Below are 10705 nucleotides of genomic sequence, written 5' to 3' on the forward strand. Positions count from 1 at the left end.
ATGGGAAGGCTGACGAATTGGGACCAGTTTGTACCTCATGAGCAGGGATGCATCTACCAAATCTGCCATGCCATGCTCTCCCAAGAGCTTAATACTGGGCTCTGCACACAGTAAGCACTCAATCACACCCTTGACTTGCTCCCTTTGCTCTTCCCCCATCCCAGCCTTACAGTCCTTATGTACAAAAATTGACAATATAGCACTTATTTATATTAATGCCTGTCTCACCCTCTAGAATGTAAGGTGGTTGTGGGCAGGGAATGTGTCTGTTGTTTTATTATACTCTCTCAAGCACTTAGTTGAGTGCTCTGCACACAGTAAGTGCGCAATAAAAACAATTGAATGAATGAATGAAGTGGAGACCCTCCTGTATGGCAAATTTCCCAAACACTGATCCATTTTTGAGGTGACTTTATAAATCAATCAATCAATCGTATTAAGCGCTTACTGTGTGCAGAGCACTGTACTAAGCGCTTGGGAAGTACAAGTTGGCAACATATAGAGACAGTCTCTACCCAACAGTGGGCTCACAAGCAACTAGTCCCTTTCTTACCCCTCTCAGGGTCGCACCTGGAGAGTTTCCAGTACTCTACCAATCTTGGCTACGGGAGGGAGAGTCAAGCAGAGGCAATCCATTCCATTCCTACCTTGGGCAGTGGCTAGCAAGTGGAAGGCAATCTGCTACAAGTCAAAACTCACCATTGCTGGGCAGCAGTGACATGGGAGAGAATCGAGGGCAGAGACTCAAGTTTACTGCAAGGAAGGAGGCAATGGTAAACTACTTCTGTATTTTTACCAAGAAAACTCCTTGGATACACTACCAGAGCTATTGCAGATGTAGAGAAGGACATTCTGGGAGAGATGTGTCCATGGTGTCACTATGGGTCAGAAATGGCTTGATGGCATGACAAGATTCTCTTTCATAAATCTATTAAGGCTTTTATTATTATCTGTTATTATTATTATATCCCTTTTCCCAGACTTTCTGTTTTGTTATGGAAAGAGCAGGGGGGCCAGTAGACAGAAGACCCGGGCAGCAGTGTCTGTCGCCATGAGAAACAAAATACAGTGCTTGCTGAGTGCCCTCTATATCCGCATGCTCTGGTTCAAAACCAGATGGAACTGCATCACTGCCCTGGTGACCCAGAAGGGAGATTTGCCCATCATTCAGAGCCTACCTATGGGAAATAATCAGAAGAAGGGTCAGGGAGAAAGCAGATAGTAAACCAGTTTTAATTGGAAGACTCCAAACAGTAAAGGTCTCCTGGAAGTTTTCACTTTTTTCTATGGTATTTGTTAAGCACTTACTATGTACCAGGCATTTGCTAAGCACTGGGGTAGATACAAGCTAATCAGGTTGGACACAGTCCATGTCCCACATAGGACTCACAGTCCTAATCCCCATTTTCTAGTTGAGGGAACTGAGACACAGAGAAGTAAAGTGACTTGCCCCACAGCACTTATGTAGATATCTGTAATTTATTTATTTATATTAATGTCTGTCTCCCCATCTAGACTGTAAACTCGCTGTGGGCAGGGAATGTGTCTATTATATTGTTATATCATACTCCCCCAAGCAGTTAATACAGTGCTCTTCCTCCAGTAAGTGCTCAATAAATACGATTGACTGACTGGCAGAGAAGCAGCGTGGCTCAGTGGAAAGAGCACGGGCTTTGGAGGCAGAGGTCATGGGTTCAAATCCCGGCTCTGCCAACTGTCAGCTGTGTGACTTTGGGCAAGTCACTTCACTTCTCTGTGCCTCAGTTCCCTCATCTGTAAAATGGGGATTAAAACTGTCACCTTGTCACCTCCCCAGCGCTTAGAACAGTGCTTTGCTCATAGTAAGCGCTTAATAAATGCTATTATTATTATTATTATTGTTATTACGTGGCGGAGTTGGGATTAGAACTCAGGTCTTTCTGATTCCCAGGCCTGTGTTCTATCCACTAGGCCAACTGCTTTTACTTGCCATAGGAGTTGTAGATTAGTAAACTGCACACCTAAGGGGTAGACCGAGGGAGGCACAGATGGAACAAGAATGCACAAAATTCCCTGGAAGCCATCTAGGGTGAGGCAAGGAAGGAGCCCAGGCCTTATTCTGGCACAACCAGCTCTTGCCAGCCTGGCTACCAGTGGGCAACTGGTACTCCACTTAGGCCTCAATGGTCTCCGCTCTCAGATTTCATACTATGCAGAACTTTGCGAGGCATTCAATGGCTTCAAGCCATCTTCAGTGCTAGACCTCCACCACTCTTGCCATGGAACGGATACTGAAGCTGGAGGCCAAAGATATCTATCCCTCCCAACCTCCAAAACCCATTCTATCTCTCCTGACTGTTAGCTTAATGTTCTATCCTGCCATAGATTCACTCTCATTTGAAGTAGATTTCCTCACTTTTTTTAAAAAAAAATGCTATGTCATTTCACACTTTTGTCCACTGCTTTTCAGCCAGAACGACAAGCCACAGTTCATTTTCGAGAGTTTGAGCTATAACAAAACCATAAGTAAAAATCAGCGGGAAGAAAGCGTGTTGTAGACTGAGCACGGATTGGATGTTCAAGGCCTTTTGAAGATACTGTAAGGCAAGTTGTCTCTACAGATGATTTAATAGTTTGAGAAAGACTTTACTCACTTCCATCCAGTTTGGGAGAAAGTAATCCTACATAACCCAATTTTAAAAGCCCGGAATTGAATAGAGAGCTGAATTCTCTCACCCTAAGTTCATCACTCCTCCTGGGAAATCTCAGGACTCTGACTGCTCCCACTGAGATCCCATTCTTCGTTATGGGAAGAGTAAAAGAGAACAACTCTTTTTGAAAATCTATTTCCTACAGACACACACACACACACACACACACACACACACACACATTCTTTTTTCATGAATATTTTACTACAAAGCGATTGCAACGAATCACTGCAGTTTTTCTTTGAGCTAATCGCACACACAAAGGGTCTTTTGAAGGACTCTTCACTCATACTCAACATCCTGCCCTTGATAACTGAACACTGAGGAGTTGAAAGGCTAGTGCCCCATAATTTCTCACTGCAGTCTATGAACCCCAAGCTCACTCAGTGTGGGAAAAAAAATCAATCAGTGGTATTAATTGAGCACTTCCTACATGTGGAGCAATATATTAAACTCTTGGGAGAGTACAATGCAATAGAAATAGCAGATCTGTTGTCTGCCCATAACGAGCTTTCAGTCTAGAGCAGGAGACAGGCGTTATTACAAATAAGGAATTTATGACAATGGAGAGTTTTTCCAACGGTCAGATAAAATAGAGGTAGAACAGGAGGTGCCTCATTTCTCCTCGGGAGTAGAGGGAGGGCTAAGCAGTGTGGCCCAAGCCCACTGTCCCTGAGGCTAGACTGCGAAGGGATTCAAAGACCTTGTCCCTCCCCAGGACCACGGGGGATTTGAAATGAACCTTTATAATCTCTGGAGTTTGCTGGGTGTGGGGGAGGAGAGTGTGGGAGAGGGAGTCTTAATCCTCTCACTTATGGAATTGGAAGAATGGGCTCATATATTCCCCTGAGGGCCCTCTCCAGACAGTACTTGTTTCTCAAGTAGAACGCTGAACGTTTAACGAGAAGGCAGTCATCTAAAACATATACTGGTGAACATTAGTTTTTGAGCTCCTAGAGGTGGGGGTTGTGTCTGGTTAATTTTCCCTGATTATCCCCAAGCCTCTAGTCAGGGCTTAATTTGTGGCAAGGCCCACTGTTCTCCCTGCCCAGCCGAGAGCCTTCTAGTCAGGGCAGTCCAGAGTAGTGGAGAGAGGCATGGAGGGAGAGTCGTTTGACTCACCACAGCTCCTGACTGTCCACCCAACAGGGGAAGAATGTGAATTTGAGCTCTCCAAGAAGATTCCAGGGTTTTCCCCATAGGTGTCATCGTAAATTGAGCATTGATCCTAAATCAATCTTCCCAGCAATGTGGATGATGAAGTACCAATACCTTTTTTTCAATGGTACTTGTTAAGTGCTTACTGTGTGCCAGGCACTCTACTAAGTGCTGGGGTAGATACAAGAAAAGTGGTTTGGACACAGTCCCTGTCCCACATGGGACTCACAGTCTTAATCCCCATTTTACTGATGAGATAACTGAGGCAAAGAGAAGTGACTTGCCTGAGATCAGACATTTCCCCAAAATATATAATATTGCTGCAAAAGATTGTCATTGGGAAGGTATTTTCCTTCCTAAAAGAATGCCTATTATGTAAGAAAATCTTTCACATGATAATCTTTCACATGAAAATTAGGGAAGCAGCATGGCTCAATGGAAAGAGCACGGGCTTGGGAGTTAGAGGTCATGGGTTCAAATCCCCACTCTGCCAAATGTCAGCTGTGTGACTTTGGGCAAGTCACTTACCTTCTGTGGGCCTCAGTTACCTCATCTGTAAAACGGGGATGAAGACTGTGAGCTCCTCTTGGGACAATCTGATCACCTTGTATCCTCCCCAGTGCTTAGAACAGTGCTTTGCACATAGTAAGCACTTAACTAATGCCATCATTATTATTAATCCCTTTAACAGATGGGTGAATAAGATGAGCATTTGAAGGTCTTCCCTTCTCTCTCCTAGCTTCTTTAGCTTCCTAGGAATGGTATGCTATAACATCAATTACACCCCTTTTATTTTTTGAAACATTTCAGTTCACCCTCCAAAAATGGTTCCCTTTCAAGGAGACTATGGGTTGGGAAACAGTGCATCCTGAAGAAAGCGGCCCTTGCCAACAACCACTGCTTTCCACATCTGACAAACCTACAGGAGGAAATACCCAAAGCCGAATGAAAGGATCTAGACCGGTTGAGAATCTTGGACACTGAAAAGTTGATGAGAGAATCAGATGATATTATATTGTTCAAACAGACCAGCAGAGAAGACAACGGGCCAGATAGTTGCTAGTCCAAAGGCTGTTAAGGAAAGGAACTTATTCCACATGTCAGAAATTGCTTAGAAACTGTTGTCTTGCAGAAGAGAAGCTTCAGCCTGCTTTTCTTTGTGGGAAGCAGTGTGGCTCAGTGGAAACAGCACAGGTCCTGGAGTCAGAAGACCTGAGTCTAATCCCAGCTCTGACACAAACCTGCCATGTTACCTTGGGCAAGTCACTTCACTTCCCTGTGCCTCAGTTCCCTCATCGGCAAAATGAGGATACCTGTTCTCCCTCCTACTTAGACTGCAATCCCCATGAGAGACTTGATTATTCTATATCTACCCCAACACTGAGTACAGTGTTTGATACATAGTAACTGCTTAACAAATACCATAATAATTATTTTATTTCTCTTCGGTGGAAGACTCATATGTTCTCCATGCCTGGAGAACTTGGCCTGGTTAGCTCAGATTCAGGTTTTGCTGAAGGAAGAAGCTCATTTCCCACTGTGATTTGCTGAGCTTTCTGAAATGTGACAGAGACTTTTTTTTCCAGACCCCCCCGTTATTTCACATCTCCATGGGTTTTGAGAAATCTTTGGAACTTTATAGAACCCAAGAGGGCAGACCAATTTAAGATAGCTAGATGAAACTTTAATTTGACCCTTAGCTAGCTGAATGGAGTTCAGAGGTCATGGCTGGGGAATAAGTTCTCATCCCTGCTCTTGAACTAAGATGCTTTCCTGCTGCTGGGGAGGGTTTGGAAAGAGGCTACAGCTGGGTACTTGTGAGATCAAATCACAATTAGGGCAAAATTGCATTTGTTATTAGGAATAAACTCATTTTTTAATGATATTTCTTAAGCACTTACTATGTTCCAAGTACGGTTCTCAGTGCTGGGGTAAATAATAGTAATAATAATAATAATGGTATTTGTTAAGTGCTTACTTTGTGCCAGGCACTTTTCTAAGTGCTGGCGGGTGGGGGTACAAGCAAATCAGGTTGGACACAGTCCCTGTCCCATATGGGGTTCACGGTCTACATTTCACAGATGAGGAAATTGAGTCACAGAGAAGTGAAGTGACTTGCCCAAGGTCACACAGCAGACAAATGGTGGAACCAGAATTAGAACCCAGACCCTCTGATTCCAAGGACTGTGCTTTTTCCACTAGGCCAGGATGCTTCTAATTTCTCCCATAATTCATGTTTTCACTACTCATTTTCAGTGGAACACAGGAAATTAAGGAAGATTATTCTGATGACATGGGCTGGTTTTCCAACCACCAGAGAGCCACTGGCCAGAGCCTCTGGGGAGGGTCTTGGAAGTAATAATGATAGTAGTAGTAGTAGTAGTAGTAGTAGTAGTAGTAGTAGTAATAATAATAATAATAATAATAATAATAATAATAATAATAATAATAATAAAAAATAATGGTATTTAAGAACTTACTATGTTCCAAGTGCTGTACTAAGCACTGGGGTAGCTACAAGATAATCAGGTCCCACTTGGGGCTCACAGTCTAAATAGGAGGAACAGGTATTGAATCCTCATTTTGCAGATGAGGGGACTGAGGTAGAGAGAAGAACTGAGGCAGAGAGAGGCTAAGTGACTTGCCCCAGGTCACACAGCATTCATTCATTCATTGTCGTATTTCTTGAGCACTTACTATGTGCAGAGTACTGTACTAAGCACTTGGGAAGTACAAGTCAGCAACATATAGAGACGGTCCCTACCCAACAATGGGCTCACAGTCTAGAAGGGGGAGACAGACAACAAAACAAAACATGTGGACAGGTGTCAAGTCGTTAGAACAAACAGAATTAAAGCTAAATACACATCATTAACAAAATAAATAGAATAGTAAATATGTACAAGTAAAATAGAGTAATAAATCTATACAAATATACATACAGGTGCTGTGGGGAGGGGAAGAAGGTAGGGTGGGGGGGGATGGGGAGGAGGAGAGGAAAAAGGGGGCTCAGTCTGGGAGCCTGTTCTAGAGGAATCTGGGGAAGTGCTTGGGAAAGTACAATACAACAATAAACAGTGACTTTCCCTGCCCACAATGAGCTCACAGTCTAGAGGGATCTCAAAATAGAACTTAGTATAGTGCTGTGCACTCAGTAAGTGCTCGATAAAACCTTTAATTGATTGATTTATCTCAAGGTTTCACCCATCGCAGTTATTCTTCCCCCTGCTCAGCGATTGCTCACCCCCAGCTCTCCCCCAACCCCATCCTCAACTAGAAACAGGAATTCTCACCAGATCAGCCATAGCTGGATCACATTGAAATAATAATGATAATGATAATGGTATTTAAGAGCTTACTATGTGCCAAGCACTGTTCTAAGCACTGGGGTAGACATAAGGTATTAGGTTGTCCCATGTGGGGCTCACAGTCTTAATCCCCATTTTACAGATGAGGTAACTGAGGCACAGAGAATTAAAGCTTGCCCAAGGTCACACAGCAGCAAGTGGCGGAGTCGGGATTAGAACCCACATCCTCTGACTTCCAAGTCCATGCTTTTTCCACTATACCATGCTGCTGTAAATAGAAGTTCTTGCTGCAGTGGCATTGCCAACTCCGCAATGCTGACATAATGGCTTAGTGGCTAGAGCACGGCCCTGGGAGTCAGAAGGTCATGGGTTCTAATTCCAGCTCTGCCAAATGTCTGTTGTGTGACCTTGGGCAAGTCACTTCCCCATCCGCCAAGCTAGCTCTCTTCCTCCCTTCAAGGCCCTACTGAGAGTTCACCTCCTCCAGGAGGCCTTCCCAGACTGAGACCCTTCCTTCCTCCCCTCCTCATCCCCCTCTCCATCCCCCCCATCTTACCTCCTTCCCTTCCCCACAGCACCTGTATATATGTATATATGTTTGTACATATTTATTACTCTATTTATTTATTCATTTCACTTGTACATATCTATTCTATTTATTTTATTTTGTTAGTATGTTTGGTTTTGTCTCCCCCTTTTAGACTGTGAGCCCACTGTTGGGTAGGGACTGTCTCTATATGTTGCCAATTTGTACTTCCCAAGCGCTTAGTACAGTGCTCTGCACACAGTAAGCGCTCAATGAATATGACTGATTGATTGATTGGGCCTCTGTTACCTCATCTATAAAATGGGGATTAAGAGCTGGAGCCCCATGTGGGAGAGGGACTTGGTCCAACCTGATTAACTTGTATCTACCCCAGCGCTTAGGAGAGTGCTTGACACATAGCAGTTAACAAGCACTATTATTATTATTGTTAATAACAATAATATCTGCAGAGTGCTTGCTGCCAGGACTACCAAGGCTACTTCTTTCTTCATTCCCAGATGAGGCACGGACTCTGAGGAAGGAGCAATCTCCCTGCCACCTCTAGATTGTCAGCTCACTGTGGGCCGGGAACAACTCTACCAACTCGGTTTTACTGTACTCTCCTAAATGCTGAGTACAGTGCTCTGCACACAGTAAGTGCTCAATAAATACAATTGATTGGTTGATTGATTCCACCTCTAGACTTTCAGCTCGATGTAGGGAGGGAACATGTTTGCCAACTCTGTTTTATTATACTCTCTCCAGCACTTAATACAGTGCTCTGCCCATAGTAAATGCTCAATAAATACCATTGATTGATTGATTCCACCTGTTGTTACAGTTCCACTTCTTGCTGGCTTCCCTTCATTAAGAAGCTCAACACCAACAGGGTCTCCCGTGGCTCAAGCGTGGCTTAGTGGAAAGAGCACAGGATTGGGAGTCAGAGGACATAGGTTCTAATCCCAGCTCCACACCTTGTCTTCTGTGTGACCTTGGGCAAGCCACTTAACTTCTCTGTGCCTCAGTTACCTCATCTGTAAAATGGGGATTAAAAGTTTGAACTCGCCGTGGGTCAACCTGATTACCTCGTACCTACCCCAGTGCTTCGAACAGTGCTTGGCACATAGTAAGTGCCAAATACTGTATACCCTAATAACATCATTATTATTTTTATCAACTTTGGATCTTCCTCGGGCTGTTCATTTGTCTCCCTGGTGAAATCCTTTGGTGTCCAGTGTAGTATAGTGTAGGTGCTGAATTTTGTAGTTCAGTTTAACCTTCCAGGGATTATTTCTGCTATTTGGATGTTCTCATTTGCTGACTGGGTTCAGCATTAAGCCTTAAAAAATCCTATTACTTGGTTTCTGGGGTTTACTTCAGTCTTAGAACTTGATTCTTCTTTAGAAAGTGCTAGCAAAGCCAATGATGATCGTTGCAACGTCCCTGTGTGGTAGTCATCCATGTCCCACAGCTGGGCACCCTTGTTGCATCTGTGCAGGACTGGGGAGGGAGGTTGGAGAACATTAACTGAGCATGTGTGGTCTGAAGCCGGGGTGGAGATAGGGGTGCAGAGCAGCCTTAGATGTCTAGATTTGCTTGTATCTAACCCAGTGTTTAGTACAGTGCCTGGCATATAGTAAATTCTTAACAAATACCACAATTATTATTATTAGAAAAAGGTTTCTCAGCAGGGAAATGAGGCAGAATAATAATGATGGCATTTGTTAAGCGCTTACTATGTGCAAAGCACTGTTCCAAGTGCTGGGGGGGATAAAAGGTGATCAGGTTGTCCCACGTGGGGCTCTGCTGTGTGACCTTGGGCAAGTCACTTAACTTCTCTGAGCCTCAGTTACCTCATCTGTAAAATGGGGATTAAGAATGTGAGCCCCACATGGGACAACTTAATCACCTTGTATCCCCCCCCAGTACTTAGAATAGTGCTCTGCACATAGTAAGCGCTTAACAAATGCCATTATTATAATTATTATTATTAATCCCCATTTTACAGATGAAGTAACTGAGGCTGAGAAGTTAAGTGACTTGTCCAAGGTCACACAGCTGACAAGTGGTGAAGCTGGTAATAGAACCCATGACCTCTGACTCCCAAGCCTGTGCTCTTTCCACTGAGGCACACTGTTTCCTTGGGATATGGGATATGCTTCCTTGGGAAAACATGGGATATGTTCAAATGGGCAGGTAGAGAGGAGAGAGAGCCAAAGTTGTTGGTTCCACAAAAATGACATATGTACTGGGATTAGGATTGTAATAGGGTGGCTACTGGGGACACTTAGCTGACCCATGACCTCTTAATTTTGCCCCAGAGATCATGCATTCCCAGCCCAGTTCCCTTTAAACAGGGGTACGTTTTCTGAGCTACTGGAGTTAGGAACCAAGGGGGAGGAAAGATGAACATTTAAAAATTAAAATATTGGACATGGAGGTGTCTGGTGTTGTGTCAGTACTGGGCAAAGGATGGAGTGGATGAAAACTGAGCTGTCTGGCATAAAACAGGACAAATGTCCACCGTACTCTGATCACAAATTAAATTTCCTTAAATCTGAATTTACAGAAACTTAATCCTCTGGAATATCTGATTCAGATACTCACTTTGTCCCCGGTTTTAATAACACACAGCCCCCCTGCCTGGGGTCACAAGGAGACCTAAATTCCTGCAACACTCAGTTCATTGAGGTCTTAGTGATTGAAACTACAGCAGAAAAAATAGCGACATAAAGACCCCTGTGTTCTTCCCCTCAATCTGCGCAAGATCTGACGCTGCTGGGATTAATGGAAAATGATGAGGTGGGGCAAGTATTACAGTCGCCTTCTCCCCTCTTCGCTGTAAATTAATTTTGCCCTCATTTTGTCAGAGGGAGAAAGTTCTCTTTTGGGAACATCCACCTTCTCAACCACATTACAGAGCACTATCATTGTTGTGAGGATTGGAATGAATCACCATTCCTAGAGGTCACAAGGAGCTGAACATCACAAGTCCCCATTTCTGGTCATGTGCCTGGACCAGC

The 10705-nt window shown here is 43.9% G+C and overlaps 1 non-coding gene across 1 annotated transcript; it reads left to right on the forward strand.

Moving 5' to 3' along the window:
- Nucleotides 1-552: 552 nt before the first annotated feature.
- On the forward strand, nucleotides 553-689 carry LOC119931100. Its single transcript, XR_005451963.1, has one exon. It is a non-coding gene; the product is annotated as a small nucleolar RNA SNORA7 (small nucleolar RNA).
- Nucleotides 690-10705: the final 10016 nt, after the last annotated feature.

Source organism: Tachyglossus aculeatus, chromosome 7 (genome assembly GCF_015852505.1).
Source record: "Tachyglossus aculeatus isolate mTacAcu1 chromosome 7, mTacAcu1.pri, whole genome shotgun sequence".
Lineage (NCBI taxonomy): Eukaryota > Metazoa > Chordata > Mammalia > Monotremata > Tachyglossidae > Tachyglossus > Tachyglossus aculeatus.